The following is an 18,362-nucleotide window of genomic DNA, read 5'->3' on the forward strand; positions in this document are numbered from 1 at the left end:
AAACATTAGCTTTTCAGTACTCTCCAGCCTTTACCCTCCTGTTGTGGAGAGAATAATGATGCCAATTCCAACATTTATCAACTTGAGGACATCAAAAAATGCTTCTCCATCAAATGGGTTTCAACACACCCAGAACACCTGCAGACACATTGCAGGTGGAATGCTACAATCGTAACATGGTTCAACAAGGTCTGGAGGACCCAAGCAGTGAGGACTTTGACTTCCACTTGCCTATCTGCTCAAGATCTTTTTCTCTTTTTTTCCTATGAACTGTTTCTCTCATAGTTCTGTTCCATCCTTTTCTTTCTTCCAACAGACATCCATAATGACAGAGCCCATTTGCCAACTCACAGCTAGAGGCAAAGAAATCATTACCCAGTAGGAAAAGGGGCCCATAATCGCATCTGGTGATTATTCTCCATTTCATACGATGCTTTTCCCTGGGGCCTCAGTCTTCTACTGAAAATATTTTAATTGTAATTATAAAGTCATGACCATCCACATGTATAGCTGGTTTGCTTCAATTAGAAGTCACTGCAACTAAAAAACAAAGCACTTTCAGTTCCTCACCCTCATTGTGTTTAATATCTCCATTGGCTGAATCTCATGAATGGCTCACTGAATTGAAGAAATGCCCCGAAGTAGGAATTCTAAATTCTGCATCTTCAAAAGATGGTCTTCAAAATCACAGAAAGAAAAGCTGCTGAATTGCAGAATATATATTACTATTTAAAAGGTTATAAATCTTTTAACTTAAGGAAGGGTAGAATTCTTCACTTAGAAAACTCAGAACAACTTATGTTAATGTTTCATTTGTCTTGAACTAGAAACTGTGAGCGTAGTGTTCAACAGATTCAGCTATCCACTTACTCATTGACTTTTAAATCTCTGCATATGCTCTCCAGGCTATTATCTGGGGAACTATCAAAGAAAGGTTGTGGCCCAAATGCTGGATTTGCCTATTCCTCAGTTCATAACAAGTATTTTTCAAATGTAGACCTAAAACTAGAAACACTTTTAACTTTCCTTGAACCAGAGCTTTTAAAAATGTATATAGTCTGTAAATTAAATGCGTTGTTAGTGAAGTAAAAGGTGACATCATAGAGTGTAATCTAGTCTGTCGTGATTTTCTTTTCTTTTTTTTTTTTTTTTTATTGAGACGGAGTCTCCCTTTGTCACCCAGGCTGGAGTGCAATGGTGTGATCTTGGCTTCCTGGGTTCAAACGATTCTCCTGCCTCAGGCTCCCAAGTAGCTGAGATTACAGGCACCCACCATCATGCCCAGCTAATTTTTATATTTTTGTAGAGATGGGGTTTCACCATGTTGTTGGCCAGGCTGGTCTTGAACTCCTGACCTGAGGTGATACGCTCACCTCGGCCTCCCAAAGTGCTCGGATTACGGGCATGAACCACCACAGCCGGCCTTGTGATGTCTTCTATTATCTAGTAGTATCGTGATTTTCACCTATTGCTTGTTACTTTCATGCAAATTCAAATTGACTTTCAAAAGTAAACTCAATAAAAATGACCAGTGTTTATATGACATTTACTATGTGCTGGACCTTGGTCTTCACTTATATTAACTCATTTAACCCTCCTGACAACCCTATGAAGTGGGTACAGTTATTTCCTCAATGTCCTGGGGGGCGTTTGTTTTCATTTGAAAATTCCTACTCCTAAACTATACTAACAAAGTACAAGTAGCAAGATATCAGATTATAAACAACAGGCCAGGCATGGTGGCTCAGGCCTGTAACCCCAGCACTTTGGGAGGCTGAGGTAGGTGGATCACTTGAGGCCAGGAGTTTCACCAACATGGTGAAACCCCATCTCTACCAAAAATACAAAAAGTTAGCCAGGTGTGGTGGCAGACACCTGTAATCCCAGCTACCTGGGAGGCTGAGGCAGGAGGATCACTTGAATCTGTGAGGCAGAGGTTGCAGTGAGCCAAGATTGAGCCACTGCATTCCAGCCTGGGAGACAGAAAAAGATTCTATCCTCACCCCCCAACACACACACGTACACACAAAAAGATTATAAACAACAAAATTAATTCCATGTCCTTATATCCTACCAAGGTAACTGCTTTGACACTGCAAATAACCAGTGTGATTGGTAAAATAATTAAGTATATTATTAAATGTATTAATTCTTGGGCTATTTGCCCACACCAAATTTCCAAGGTTAATCCTACCCTTCATTGTGCATGAGGCACACACACTCAGATATACCCAGACAGCAAGTTAGCTACGGTTGAGAGAAAGCAAGAACTGCAGGCAAGAACAAGCCCAAAAACAATCTGTAACCTGATTTTGAAAACTAAATATTAATTTCATCACCTTCTTTACCAAATCTTCTAACAAATGGCAAGTCAGACTGAAGTTTCTCTCCCTTCCTCTCCATTCTTTGGGGTGCTAATGAGCAGAAAATGAGAGTCTAAGGCTCAGAATAATCTACGGACTGGAATAATCAGTCTTAGAAAAACTCAAGAGCTGAAACTAAGGCCTTACTAATTTGCACCATGAAAGAGGCCATTTTTTATGTTAGTGCTGACTGATCCAAATCCAAAGTAAAAATACCACCAAATCATTATATTCCTCTAGAAAACATGTATTCAAAAGTTTGTCATGATCAAAGCAAACCCTGTGATTTATTTGGTATCTATCCAAAAAAAGCTACTACTATTTATCTTTTTTGTTTATCTATGTGAAAATAAATTCCAAATGACTAGAACAGGGAATGGTCCATAGTAAGTGCTCAATAAATGTTTACTAAATGAAATGCATGCATGAATCATTAGGACCCTCAGCATTCTCACTTATCTACTCTGTCTCCAGTCCTCGCTCCCTGAAAACCACATTGCACAGAGCCACCAGAGGGATTCTTCTAGAACACAAATATAATCATGCCACTCTACTACTGTTTGAATCCCATTCAGACTTCCCCACACGTCACCAGCAAACTGAAGTTCAAACTCTGTCACAGAGCACCTTTGTTACATCTCCAGCCCATTCTCTCACCACTCCTGGTCTTGAATATATGGCAATAATAGTGAAATTCCCCTCGCCTACATGGTGTTCCCTCCTCCCTTCTATGAACTGGATGCCTTAGAGAACTGTTCTCCTGATAAGTTGTACATATCTTTATAGCTGCACTTAGTCCACCACATTACTATCTGCTTTAATGTCCAACTTTCCTCTCTCACCGAATATGAAAAGATTATCTTATTAATCATTGTCCCTCCAGCATCTAGAAGAGTACTCAGCACATAGTAGGTACTCGATAAATGTTTACTGGATGCTTGGATAGATGAATGGGTGGGAGAAATTAAATAGTATTACATCTATTCAAAAGGAAATTCACAGTCAACATGCTTTTGAGGATGATGATGTTAGGCTTGCCGAGAGGAAAAAAATAAACAAACGTAAGTGGCTTGAACAAAACACTCTATTATTAGCAAAGATTATAGAATTTATAGTCATCAAGTAAGACAGCACCTGCTGGAACTTTCGCTTATTTCTCAAGGCAGTGAGGCTTGGATATCCCTGAGAACAAGGCAATGAGGTAGAAGCTATACATTCTTGGATTCTCTGCCTCATAGGTCACATTCCGAAAGCAAATCTAAAAACAGCAATGTTTTTAAGGAAAACAAGCTGGTGTCCATACAGCGCCATGTGGGCATACACAGCTTCCATTGAGTGAATCAGCAGAGGGGACTGGCTCAGAGCAACCTCAACCATCACCCAACAGACACATGAGTCCAAGGCCACTCTTGTGGCAGAAGAAAAGCAAATGACACCTGTTGTACATGTGGCTGGTACTACAGAAACTACAATAAAATTAGAATTTTTGGTTTGTGTCTTAATTGAGGCAGCCAACTTTGACACAGGTGCTGGGTATTGGTGGCCACAGAGGGATCTGAGCATCAACGCTGGCAAAACCAACAAAATGTGCTGTTGCTACGTGTGGGCTGTGTTGGCAGTGGTACCAGTAATGTCCCACCATGCTGTTCTCCTGTGTCTCAGGCTCTGTCCTCAAACAAAGCATTGGAGCAATTGGGCTTTCTTAAAAACAAGCATTCTGAAATTTCACGTCTTAAAAACCAGCCGGGCGTGGTGGCACATGCCTGTAATCCCAGCTACTCAGGAGGCTGAGGCAGGAAGAATCGCTTGAACCCAGGAGGCGGAGGTTGCAGTGAGCCAAGATCACACCACTGCACTCCAGCCTGGGCAACAGAGCGAGACTCCATCTCAAAAATTAAACAAATAAATAAATAAATAAATAAATAAATAAATAAATAAATAAAATGTAGATGGAAAGTTTATTATCCTATTCTATTTTTGCGTGTATTTAAAAGTTCCCATAATTATTTGTTCTCAAGAAGTTTTGCATAATACAAAGTTTGAAAAACACAATAGCCACAATTTTGTTTTAAAAAATATGAAACATTTCACAAATTTGCATGTCATCCTTGCACAGGGGCCATATTCATGTCTTTATTGTTCCAGTTTTAGTATATGTGCTACCAAAGCAAGAACCACAGTTTTTCTATTTCAAGATATTAACTTCAAGGTAATCAGGACACAAAAAGCAAGAAATCAAGGTTATCTTACTGAAGGGAAAATACCAAAATACTAATACCAGTAATTTAAACATAGATTTCATCCACCCTGGCATAAAGTATTTCAATTAATGTCACCAGAAGGAGACTACACTCTTCTCTATGGATTGTTATATGTTTACGGAAATTATTTGTATCTTTAAAATACATTATTTTTGTTTTTCACTTCAAAACAACTTTAGAATGGCATCATTCTTCCTTCTACATCTATGTACATTTGAAACCTTATAAAGACATTTCTTGGCACCCTCAAAAACCACAATCCGAGCCTACCTTATTCCCAACAGCAGACCCACTTTCTCATGCCGCTACCCAAGTTAGGAAACAATCTTCTATCTTTTCTGTGACACTGTTACATTTAAATGTCCTCTTGGCTCCTGAGGTACCCACTACCAGATTCATCAGAACCTGTCCGATCAAACCACCCCATTTTACTCAACCCAACCCACTCCTCAGGGCCAAAGAAGTCCACATTCTGCCCTTATTTGGACTTTAGAGTTTCTCTCGTTCATATACTTTCCTCCCTCACCCCCATCTAACTCCCCTGTGATTTTATGATATAATAAGAAATATAAGGCCAGGCATGGTGGCTCATGCCTGTAATCCCAGCACTTTGGGAGGCCCGGGCAGGTAGATCGCTTGTGAGAGATGAAGTCAGCTGGGCTTCCTGGGTCGAGTGGGGACTTGGAGAACTTTTCTGTCTAGGTAGAGAATTATAAACACATCAATCAGCGCTCTGTGTCTAGCTAAAGGATTGTAAATACACCAATCAGCACTCTGTAAAAATGCACCAATGAGTGCTCTGCGTCTTGCTAAAGGACTGTAAATGCACCAATCAGCACTCTGTAAAAACGCACCAATCAGCACTCCGCGTCTAGCTAAAGGATTGTAAACGCACCAATCAGCACTCTGTAAAAAGGACCAATCAGCAGGACATAGGCAGGGACAAATAAGGGAATAAAAGCTGACCACCACCAGCCAACAGCGGCAACCCACTCAGGTCCCCTTCCACACTGTGGAAGCTTTGTTCTTTCACTCTTCACAATAAATCTTGCTGCTGCTCACTGTTTGGGTCCGTGTCACCATTAAGAGCTGTAACATTCACCACGAAGGTCCGTGGCTTCATTCTTGAAGTCAGTGAGACCAAAAACTCACCGGAGGGAACCAACTCCGGACACACTTGGAGTCAGGAGTTTAAGACCAGTCTGGCCAACATGGTGAAACCCTGTCTCTACTAAAAATACAAAAATTAGCCAGACGTGGTGATGCACACCTGTAATCCCAGCTACTCGGGAGGCTGAGGCATGAGAATCACTTTAACCAGAAAGGTGGAGGTTGCAATGAGCTGAGATTGAGCCACTGTACTCCAGCCTGGGCAACAGAATGAGACTCTGTCTTTAAAAAAATAAAAATAAGGTCTTCATCCCCAGTTCCTAGCACAGAATTTCTAAAACCTTTGGAAGTTCCTGGGCAATAGGAATGAGAAGAGTGTCTCTTGTTCATAATAAACCCATTTTCAATCATACCTGAGTTTAGGCAAATGTGATGACTCCTGGTGGGTCTCTAGAGAGTTTCAGGATGAGGGCTGGTGGTTGCCAGGGGAACCAACCATGAAATTTGAGGAATGAACTTTCAGCCCCTGCCCCATTTCTGGGGAGGGAAGAAGGGATGGAGATTGAACTAATCACCAGTGACCAGTGATGCAGTCAACCATGACTATGTAATGGAAGCTCCACAAAACCCCTAAGTTACAGAGTTCAGAGAGCTTCTGGATTGGTGAACACATGAAGGTGCTAAGAGGGTAGGCATCTAGAGAGGGCATGCCCTTCCTCTATACCTTGTCCTGTGCATGTCTTCCATTTGGCTGCTCCTGGGTTGTAACTTCTGTAACAAACCAGTAATAGGAAGTAAAGTGACTTCGTGAGTTCTGTGAGACTTTTTACAGAGAATTACTGAACCCAAAGTGTGGGGCTCACAGAAACTCAAGATATATCATCTCTTGGTCGAAGTATAGGAGACCTGGACTTACAACTGGTATCTAAAGTGGAGAAGAGTCTTGTGGGTCTAAGCCCATAACCTGTGGGGTCTCTGCTAACTCTGGGTAGTGTCAGAATCGAAGAATTGGTTGTTGGTGTGGAAAAAATCCAGCCATTTGTGTCAGAAGTGTTGTGAGTAGAAACAGATCACAGACCCACCCAATGCGCAAGGGCCAGAATGGCTTAGGTCTAAAGGAAAACATTCTAGAGGAGCCGTTAGACTTAGGTGACACCATTTTTTATAACTGCCTATTTCAATACTATTAAGATATAACCTTCTGCAATTTGGTGGTGCTTGTTTAGAATCTGATAGGCAGAACTTAAAGAAACTCAAAAACAGAATTAAGGCGACTCAGTGAAATTTTTAAAGGGCAGGAAAACACAACCTCTGGAATCAAGACTAGGAATTTTGGCAACTAAGTTATCAAAATATTCTCACCATTTATAAATTCTAGCAGACTTTCTCTAACGATATGAAAATAAAGAGAAACAAAAATATAGCAGTCCAAACACACTTACAGCAGAAAGAGAAAAAAAGACGAGTGTACCATCAAAAAGTCCCTTTTCCAATGCAGGTTTCTTGCTACTTTAGACCAAATATTTCGTGTGATCCAAGGCATGAGTCCACATCTGGCAGGAAAGAGTACATAGTCTAGACTGTGGCTCCTTAAAGGAAAAATGTGTGTCTAAGTTATTTGTAAATTTCCAATGACCTACACAGTGCCTGGTGCAAAGAAAACAATAAATGGTTGATTAATAAAGAGAGGCTTGTTGTGAACCACAGGCCTCAGATTTTAAAAAGGAAGAACTAGCGATAAAGGTATTTGGAATTTATTTACAAATTCATATCAAACATGAAATCTAATTCAAACAGTAGGAGGTATAAGTATTTTTTTTAGTTTTTCATAGAGTTCATTATCTGGAAATTTTATAATTCATGTAATTTTAATTTTCCATTTACCTTCCCAATCCAACAAAATCTCTTTCTCTTTCCTTGAGGGCAAGGGTCAGCAAACTGCTCCAGAGAGCCAAATCTGACCCACTATTTATTGTTATAAATAAAGTTTTAATGCAAAATAACCACATCCATCAGTTTGTATACTTTCTATGGCTGCTTTCACACTACCATGGCAGAACCGAGTATCTACAACAGAGAATCTGCCCGCAAGCCTAAAATGTTTGCTATCTGGCCCTTTAGAGTAAACGTTTGGTGACTTCTTTTTTAGAGTATCATATAATACCAAATACCCCATAAAATACTGTGTTTTTAAAATAACTTGGGAGATTTACTAAGCTAAAGTTATTTACAAGATAATTGGATATGCTATTCACTTTTGGTCCATATGGCTTTATTTACATCCTCACAATTAAAATATACCAAAGACACAGCTTTAAAAGAAGAAAAGCCTAATGATACAGAAAATCCTTTCTTGCCACCTAATTTATGCCATGATCTACTATGCCTTTGAGAGTCCTTAAAGGGCAGAATAAATTCCATAGAGGTAAGAAAAGGAAAGAAAAAAGTGCATAAAGAAGTTCGAAAGAAATGTAAAGCTATACAAAGTAGAAGCAGGGTACAGGGTCACACATACAATATCTTGATCACTCCACATATTGAGTAAATGTGATATTTAACAAGATGAGTTCCGAGTAATGTTAAAGAAAAAGAAACAGCAGAAAAAGCAAGGGAGCCTTTTGGTTTACTTAACCAGGCTAAAAGGCTATTCACAGAAAAGTGCCCTTTTGGAAATATGGCAATCCCAGACCTTGAGGAGACTCAAGGAAGACAACGTGAAGAGATCAAAGGCATTTCACCCTGACCTGTACCCATTTCAGCAGAAGGTTCATTCCATCCACCTTTCAGTGATCAGAAAGAAGCAAAGCCCTGGAGCCACCTCAAGATACACAGCCTGACTACCTCTGCTTAATGTAGAAAGTTCTCTGGCCAGCTGAGAGATCTCATCGTCCTCTGAAAGAATCTTGTTTATTCCTACCAAACCCAAACCCAAACCCAAACCCCTCCTTCTTCCATCTACCCAAATTCTACACATCCTTCATGGTCACACTCAAAATTCCAAGCAGTGCAACTGTGCTACTCCAGAGGGACCCATTCTCAAAGCTGATGTAAATGGTGTTCCCTGGCATTGTACAATACAGTGGCCCCAATCCCAACTCCTCAAGAAAGCCTCTCCCAACACATCACAGCAGGCTGACATTCCCTTTCTTTCCTCAATATGTATCTTTCGGCCCTACTGGACTGTAAGCTCCTAGAAGACAGGACAATATATAGCTCTTTAATACAAAGCTAATAATGGCAGGAACACCAAACAACACCTACTGAGTCAAACTTTGTGCTAAATGCTTTGTATGCATTATCTTATTTAAGTCTCAAAATAATCTTATGCATATGTGTTATTTTAGTTTTACAGATGAGGAAACTGAGACTTAAAGTTTTAAATTTGCTGTAGTCCATACAACCAGAAAATGGCTGAGCTAGGAGTCTGACCAAGGTCTATCTGGTTCCAAGAATAATGTTCCTAAATTGTACACTAACTCTCACCCCAAAGGTACCCAATAAAACCTGCCTTTTTTTTTTTTTTTTTTTTTACCCCTAAGATAGTAGATTGGAGGCACTGTGAGAATGCCTCTACCACTTGGAACGACAAAATAGTATGGAGAGATGCACACTGTGATTTTTTTTTTCAGGAAGAAACATAGGAACTTACTATGAGGTAGATGGAAAACTCTTAAGTCCCCAGAGTGTGAGAGGAGGATAAACTGCCTCTAGGATATACACTCCTACTGGGGAATCTGGCTATCCAGGCCACAAGGGAAGCCCTCAACCCTACCCAGCACTAAAGCTGATTCAGTGAGCCGTGGGGAGTATATGAGAAGGAGTAGCACTGGACAAGCTTTCAGTGCACTCCCAGTCTCCAGCAAGGACAGAGGAAAGCCACTGCTGATCCTACCTCACAGGGGACCTTGTGGAAGTCAGCCAGCTAACTCAGCCAGCAATCACCGTTGAGAGAAGCTCAACTGAGATTCACGATATGAGTGGGAACAAGTTCCCTTGGGCAGAACTGAGGGGCAAATGGGAAGTGTGCTGCAGCCATAAGACAGCACAAGGGTTGGCCGCCCCTGCTATTTGGGGAGACCAAGAGAAATGTGGCCTGAAGGCCATGCAAAGGCTAATGGCCTGGGGCAGTTTTGAGTTCTGAGTGCCAACTATCTGGAACCCAGCTAGCTGCTGCTAGTGGTACCCTGTGGCTGTGAGACCTGCCTTGCCAAGTGCATGAAAGCTGAGTAGGGCTTGCTGCTACCTGCTACTCCCCACTCTCCATGCAGACTCTTCAGTGCAGCAGAAGCAGCTGTGCTTTTCCTTTGAATATACCACAGCAGCCAGAGAACTGCCCTCTGATCCTCACTGGGACCGCTGCTTTTGCCTGCATATGGAGAGCTAGAGCACAGACTTGCCTGACCCAGCCCCAACTTGGCTTTGCCCCTCAATCCTACCCTGTTAGCTTGTTCTTTGTAGAACAGAAACTTTTGGGAGCTCTATGGCCCCACCAATTGCCTGAGACACCAGAGTACCTCCCCTGGGTACATAAGGCAAGCACAAATCCTACCACTACCACAGCTGGTGCTCTTTTGCAAGCACCACCTTCTGATTGGAGGTCAACTGACACAGGCCATTATAGCATCTTCAGGCAGAAGAACACAGCATGCAGGAAGGAGAAAACTCATGTGTGACCTCAGCAATCACCATTGCCTGCAACACCCTGGCTAACCAAGAGATCCTGAGTCTGTCCATGTGACCAGTTCATCTACTACTACAACCAGTATTTGAAAAAACCAACACACTAAGGCTTTTCATAACCAAGGAATCTCACAGCACTCCCCTGCCATCTCCATCAGAACTGGTGCTGGTACCCACTGCTGGGATACTTGAGGATCCACATCACTGGATCCCTTGAAGACATCCCCCAGCACCACCCTGGAGTGTAGCAGCCCCACTAGGCAACTAGACCTAGATAAAAGTTTCATTCACAGTAGTCTGGACTTCAGGGACTTCTACTCCTAAGGGAAGAAGAAATGCATGACATCAAGGGAGCACTCCATGAAACAAAAGAATCAAGATGGCAGGCCTTGAGTCCCAGAACTTTCCATTTCTGGGAAGTTTCTTTTAGCAGAGACACAGTTGCAGTGCTTGGCTCAGCAGAAAATGTCTGTGGCTCTACCCCAACAGCCAGTTAGCTCTGGTGCTCATGAAGGGTCTTAAAGAAGGTGATTTCTTCTCCCTTTCATCCACCATCGACATAGCTGAGGCTTCCCCCATGGGAGCTCAGCATGGATGTACCTGTAGACATTCTTTCTGGGATACTTCAGGGTGGCTGCATCCACATAGAAAGAATGTCCCCTAGGTTCAAGCTTGCACAAGGGGTACAATCCTTTCTATGATGAACATCAACATTCCTACAGACGAAAAGAGGTACCTGATCTGAATAGCTGGAACGCTGAGTCAGGAGTGTAATTGGAAGGTGGATCACTTTCCTGCTAGTCTAGTAGGGAAGCTGAGGTGGGTTCTTCCCTTTCCCTTGAAAAAACCTCAGTGCATTTCAATGAGAGCTGCCCCAGCTGCTTCTATCAAGGCTGAGACCTCTGCACACCACTGAGTATTGCATTTACCAACCTGCTTTAGCCACAGCTGATTTTTACCCATGGACATCTCTCCTACTGGCCTGAAGCCTAAGCTGTTCAACTCAGTAAATAAAATACTGCTGAAAAAAATAAATTAATTAAAACGTGTACACCACTGGGGAATGAGATCAGCTTTAAGAGACCTCTGCAATTCCAACCCCACAGGAGACAATGAACCTGCTCACAACCAAGCCCTATGCTACTACAACCTGCATCTGAGAAAGCTATCATGCAAAGACTCTCTGTAACCAAGGAACTCATACAAAGTCTTCACCCCTGAAACCACCAAGAGCTGAATTAGGCTATAATAAACTATAAACATTAAAGTCACATCCTCAAGGGGGAAAAATTTTTTTAAGTCAAATCAAAAATAAATTCAAGAATAATTAGAATAGCCTACTCAAATTAGAAGGAACTAGAAAAATAATTCTGGCAGCCAGGTGCGGTGGCTCATGCCTGTAATCCCAGCACTTTGGGAGGTTGAGGCAGACAGATCACCTGAGGTAGGAAGTTCAAGATCAGTCTGGCCAACATGGTGAAACCCCGTCTCTATTAAAAATACAAAAATTAGCTGGGCATGGTGGTGGGCACCGTAAGCCCAGCTACTCGCAAGGCTGAGGCAGGAGAATCCCTTGAACCCAGGAAGCAGAGGTTGCAGTGAGCCAAGATCGTGCCATTGCACTCCAGCCTGGGCAACAAGAACAAAACTCCATCTCAAAAAATAATAATAATAATTCTGGCAATATGACAAAACAGGGTTCTATAACAACCCCAAAAGATCACACTAGATCTTCTGCAATGGATCCAAACCAAGATGAAATCTTTGAAATACCAGATAAAGAATTCAAAAGGTGGATTATTAAAGCTATTCAAGGAAATACAAGAAAGAGCATAAAGAAATTGAAAAAACAATTCACGGTATGAACAAAAAATTTTCTACAGAGCTAGATATTCTGAAGAAAAATCAATCGGAACTTCTGGAAATTAAAGATACACTTAGGAAATTGCAAAATATAGTGGAAAGTTTTAACGCTAGACTAGAACAAGTAGAAAAAAGAATTTCAGAGCTTGAAGATAAGCCTTTCAAATTAACCCAGACAAAAATAAAGAAAAAAGAATTAAAAGAAATGAACAAAGTCTCCAAGAAATGAGATTACGTAAAACAGTCAAGCCTTAAAATCAATGGTGTTACTGAGGGAGAAGAGAAAGCAAAAAGTTTGGGAAACTTATTGGAGAAAATAGGTGAGAAAAATTTCCCTGGCCTTGCGGGAGATTTAGGTAACCAAATGTAAGAAGCATAAATAATTCCTGGGAGATTCACTGCAAAAAGGACATCATCAAGGCATACAGTCATCAGGCTATCTAAAGTAAACATGAAGGAAAGAATTCTAAGAGTAGTGAGACAAAAGTATCAGGCAACCTACAGGGGAAAACACACCAGACTAACAGCAGACTTCTCCGCAGAAACCATACAAGCCAGAAGGGACTGGAGTCCTATCTTTAGCCTCCTCAAACAGAATAACTGTCAGTCACGAATTTTTTATCCAGCAAGACTAAGTTTTACAAATGGAGTCTTTTTCAGAGAAGCAAATGCTGAGGGAATGTGTCACTACCAGACCAGCCCTACAAGAAATGCTAAAAGGAGTTATTAATCTTGAATCAAAAGGTTGATATGCACCAAAATAGAACCTCTAGAAAGCATAAAACGTATAGGATATATCAAACCATAATACAATGAAGAAAACCAAGTACCTATGTAACAACACGATAACTGAACAATATCTTGCATCTTGAGACTAAATACTCCATTAAAAGATATACTTTGGTAGAATGGATAAAAAGTCACAAATCAAGTATCTGCTGTCTTCAAGAGAATCAACTAACATGAAAAGACTCTTATAGACTCCAGGTAAAGAGGTAGAAAAAGATATTCCATGTAAATGAGAATCACAAGTGAGCAGGAAAAGCAATTCTTCCATCAGATAAAACAGACTTTAAAACAACGACAGTAAAAAAAGACAAAATATGCCATTATATAATAATAAAAGGATCAATCAAACAAGATGGTATTACAATTCTAGATATATATGCACCTAAGTCTGGAACTCCAGATTCATAAAACAATTACTACTGGACCTAAAAAAGAAATAGACAGCAACATAATAATAGTGGCTTCCATACTCCACTGACAGCACTACATAGATCATCAAGGAAGAAAGTCAACTAAGAAATACCAAGCTTAAACTATACTCTAGAACAAATGGACCTAATATATTCACAGAATATCCCACCCAAGAACTGCAAAATATACGTTCTTCTCATCAGAACATGGACCATTCTCCAAGACACACCATATGACAGGCCACAAAACAAGTCTCAATACATTTTTAAAAATCAAAATCATACCAAGTACCTTCTCAGACCACAATGGAAAAACCAGAAATCATCTCCAAAAGGAATTCCCAAAACTATACAAATACACAGAAATTAAACAACCTACTCCTGAATGACTTTTAGGTGAACAATGACATCAAGATGGATATTAAGAAATATTTCAAAATGAATAACAGTGACACACATCATCAAAACCTCTGGAATACAGCAAGAGCAATGCTGTGAGTTAAGTTTATAGCACTAAATGCCTACATCAAAAAGTATGAAAGATCACAAACTGACAACCTAACCTCATACCTCAAGGAGCTAGAGAAACATGAAGAAACCAAACCCAAAGCTAGCAGAATGAACGAAATAACAAAGAGTTTCTCATTAGAGCAGAACTAAATGAAACTGAAACAAACAAACAAAAAATTAAAAAGATCAAGGAAACAAAAACTTGGTTTTTTGAAAAGATAAAAAAAATCAATAGATGATTAGCTAGATTAACCAGGAAAAGATTCAAGTAAGTTCAATTAGAAATGAAAATGGAGGCTGGGCGTGGTGGCTCAGGCCTGTAATCCCAGAATTTCGGGAGGCTAAGGCAGACAGATCACGAGGTCAGAAAATTGAGACCATTCTGGCCAACATGGTGAAACCCAGTCTCTACTACAAATACAAAAACATTAGCCAGGTGTGGTGGCACATGCCTATAATCCCAGCTACTAGGGAGGTTAAGGCAGGAGAATCGTTTGAACCAGGGAGGCAGAGGTTGCAGTGAACCAAGATCGCACCACTACACTTCAGCCTGGCGATAAAGCGAGATTCTGTCAAAAAAATAAAATAAATAAATGAAAATGGAGACATTATAACCAACAGAAATGTAAAAGATCGTTCGAGACTACTACGAACACCTCCATGCAAACAAACTAGAAAATCTAGAAGAAATGGACAAATTCCTGGAAACATACAATCCTCCTAACTTGAATCAGGAAGAAATAGAAATCCTGAACAGACCAACAAAAAGTAGCAAGACTGAATCAGTAATTTTAAAATTGCCAAAAAAAAAAAAAAAAAGAAAAAGAAAGCACAGGGCCACATAGATTCACAGCTGAATTGTACCAGACATTCAAAGAATTGGTACCAATCTGCTGAAACTATTCCAAAAGATTGAGAAAGAGGGTATCCTCTATAACTCATTCTATGACACCAATATCACCCTGATACCAAAACCAGGAAAGGACATAACAGAAAAAAAAAAGACAAAGAAAACTACAGAACAATATCCTTGAATCAACATAGATGTAAAATCCTCAACAAAATACTAGCAAACTGAATCCAACAGCACATCAAAAAGATAATTCACCATGATCAAGTGGGTTTCATCCAGGATATAGGGATGGTTTAACAAATGCAAGTCAATAAATGTGAAACATCATAAACAGAATTTTAAAAAAACAAAAACCTGTCAATCATCTCAATAGATGCAGAAAAAGCATTTGGTAAAATCCAGCATCCCTTTATGATAAAAATTCTCAACAAACTAGGGATAGAAGGAATATACCTCAAAATAATAAAAGCCATATATAACAAATCCACAACCAACATCATACTGAAGGGGAAAAGTTGAAATCATTGCCCTTCAGAACTGGAACAAGACAAGGAAGCCCACTTTCACCACTTCTATTCAACATAGCACCAGAAGCCCTAGTCAGAGCAATCAGGCAAGAGAAAAAAATAAAGGGCATCCAAATTGGAAAAGAGTAAGTTACACTATCTCTGTTTGCCAGTAGTATGACTGTATACCTAGAAAACCCTAAAGACCCCAAGACTCCTAGATTTGATAAATGAACTCACTGAAGTCTCAGGTTACAAAATCAATGTACACAAATCAGTAGCACTGCCATACACCAACAACAATCAAACTGAGAATCAAATCAAGAACTCAATCCCTTTTATAATAGCAGCAAAAATAAAATAAAATAAGTTACCTAGAAATATACTTAACCAAGGAGGTGAAAAATCTCTTCAAGGAGAACGACAAAACACTGCTGAAGGAAATCAAAGATAATACAAACAAATGGAAAAAATATCGCATGCTCATGAATTGGAAGAATCAATTTCACAAAAATGGCCATACTGCCCAAAGCAATCTAGAGATTCAATGCAACTTCTATCAAAATACCAACATCATTTTTCACAGAATTAGAAAAAAAAATTCATATGAAACCAAAAAGAACCCAAATAGCCAAAGCAATCCTAAGCAAAAAGAACAAACATGAAGGCATCATATTACCTAACTTCAAATTATACTACAAGGTTATAGTTACCAAAACAGCATGGCATTGGTATAAAAGTAAATACAGAGGCCAATGTAACAGAATAGAGAACACAATAATAAAACCAAATACTTACAACCACAATTGATCTTCAACAAAGTATACAAAAACATAAATTGGAGAAAGGACTCCCTATTCAATAAATGGTGCTGAAAAAACGGGATAGCCACACGTATAAGAATGAAACTGGATCCCTATCTCTCACCATATACAAAAATCAACTCAAGATGGATCAAAGACTTACATCTAAGAGCTGAAACCATAAAAATTAGAGTAGACAACCTAGGAAGAACTTTTGGACATTGGTCTAGGTAAAGAATTTATGACTAAGACCCCAAAAGCAAATGCAACAAAAACAAAAATAAATAAATAGAAACTAATTAAACGAAAAAGCTTCTGCACAGCAAATCATCATCAGAGTAAACAGACGACCCGCAGAGTAGGAGAAAATATTTGCAAACTATGCATCTGACAAAGAACTAATATCCACAATCTACAAGTAACTCAAATAAATTAGCAAGAAAAAAAAACAATCCCATCAAAAAGTGGGCAAATGACATGAATAGACATTTCTCAAAAGAAGATATACAAATAGCCAACAAATATACAAAACAATGTTCAACATCACTGATCATCAGGGAAATGCAAATTAAAACCACAACAAGATACCACCCAGCCAGAATAGCCATTACTAAAAAGTTAAAATACAATAGATGTTGGCAAGGATGTGGTAAAAAGGGAACACTTACTTATACACTGCTGGTGGGAGTGTAAATTAGTACAACCTGTATGGAAAACAGCATGAAGATTCCTTAAAGAACTGAAAGTAAATATACCATTCCACCCAGCAATCCCACTACTGGGCATCTACTAAAAGGAAAAGAGGTCATTCTATCAAGACATGTGCACACATCATAGCACCATTTGTACTTGCAAAGACACAGAACCAACCTGAGTGCCCATCAACTGATGGTGGATAAAGAAAACGTGGTCTATATACACTATAGAATACTACTCAGACATAAAACAGAATGAAATATCTTTCACAGCAATTTGGATGGAGCTGGAGGCCATTATTCTACATGAAGTAACTCAGGAATGGAAAACCAAATACCATACGTTCTCACTTATAAGTGGGAGCTAAACTATGGGTACACAAAAGCATATAGAGTCATTTAACAAACTTTGGTGACTCAGAAGAGGGGAGGGGAGGAGATATGAGGGAGAAAAAAACTACATATTGGGTCCACTATACACAGATGATGGGTGCACTAAAATCTCAGACTTCACCACTATACAATTTGTCCATGTAACCAAAAACCATTTGTACCTCAAAAGCTATTGAAATTTTACACACACAGATATATATATATGTATATATATGTATGTGTATATATATATATATCTCTCTCTCAACTGAAAAAACAATCTAGTGAACAAAACTCCTGGTTCAACCTACAGTTAGTCCTTTCGACTTTCCACTTCTAAGAGAGAACAGCTCTCAGGGTGGAAGAGTTACGAGGCAGACAAACCCCATAGTGCTATTCTATCATCCCACACAAATGCAGGGGCTGTATGACTCCATCGGGGCAGTACAAAAGACAAAATATTCCCATCCTTTGCTCCTAAGAGCAAGCACATCATGGCAGGCAGTTTACGATTATTTTCCACATGTCTTCTTTATTAGCCAGGCCATTCATGTCTTTATATTTGACAACTGGCTACACACCCTCAAAAATAAACACAGCGATGGAAAGGTTGCTCTGTTCCCTGCTAATACATGTGTAATAAAGCTACTCTTGCAGAAGCTTGGTGCTGTGGTCAAAAGGAACACCTTCCCCCTCCTACCCCCATAAAGATGAAGGTCTTGAATAAAACAGAAGCCACCCAGAGTCCAGTTCTGAAATGAAAATATCATACTCATAAAAGCATTAAGAAGGTTCCCTATTGAGCTGGTTTCAAATGTTTAATTACTGTAATTATATGCATACATACTTTATCACTGTTTTCTAATGAGGTTGGCAAGGAGATAGAAACTTGGCATTTTATTCCTAGTTTAATGCGCTTGTTTTTATGCTTACTGTAACAGCTTGCTAGAAGAGCACTGAAGATAGAGTCGGATACGCTTTAAAGGACAAGGGAAAACAGCTCCCAGTGGATGGTACACCCAGGGCAAAAGGCCAAGACTAGAAGCACCGTCATAAGGAAAAGGAATCAACCAAGGTAAGCAACATCATTCACAAACAGGAAAATCTGGACTGCGACCTACCTACCTTCTCTCCTCACTTCAAGTAA

The 18,362-nt window shown here is 39.8% G+C and overlaps 2 protein-coding genes and 1 pseudogene across 15 annotated transcripts in view; 1 reads left to right on the plus strand and 2 right to left on the minus strand.

The window, feature by feature from the left end:
* The window catches only part of LOC105482551 (capping protein regulator and myosin 1 linker 1), a 341,908-nt gene that overhangs the window by 230,517 nt on the left and 93,029 nt on the right, over nucleotides 1–18,362 (minus strand). The gene's annotated exons all lie outside the window — the stretch shown is intronic.
* LOC105482555 (cytidine monophosphate-N-acetylneuraminic acid hydroxylase) overlaps nucleotides 1–18,362 on the plus strand; it is a 353,903-nt gene that overhangs the window by 62,353 nt on the left and 273,188 nt on the right. For all 3 annotated transcript variants that reach the window (XM_071097510.1, XM_011742717.3, XM_011742720.3), the window contains exon 2: nucleotides 18,157–18,290. The gene's annotated coding sequence lies outside the window, so the exon portion shown is untranslated. The remainder of the gene's footprint in view (nucleotides 1–18,156; nucleotides 18,291–18,362) is intronic.
* LOC112426812 (U6 spliceosomal RNA) lies at nucleotides 4,435–4,534 on the minus strand (annotated as a pseudogene).

This window comes from Macaca nemestrina, chromosome 5 (assembly GCF_043159975.1).
Source record: "Macaca nemestrina isolate mMacNem1 chromosome 5, mMacNem.hap1, whole genome shotgun sequence".
In the NCBI taxonomy this organism is placed as follows: Eukaryota; Metazoa; Chordata; class Mammalia; order Primates; family Cercopithecidae; genus Macaca; species Macaca nemestrina.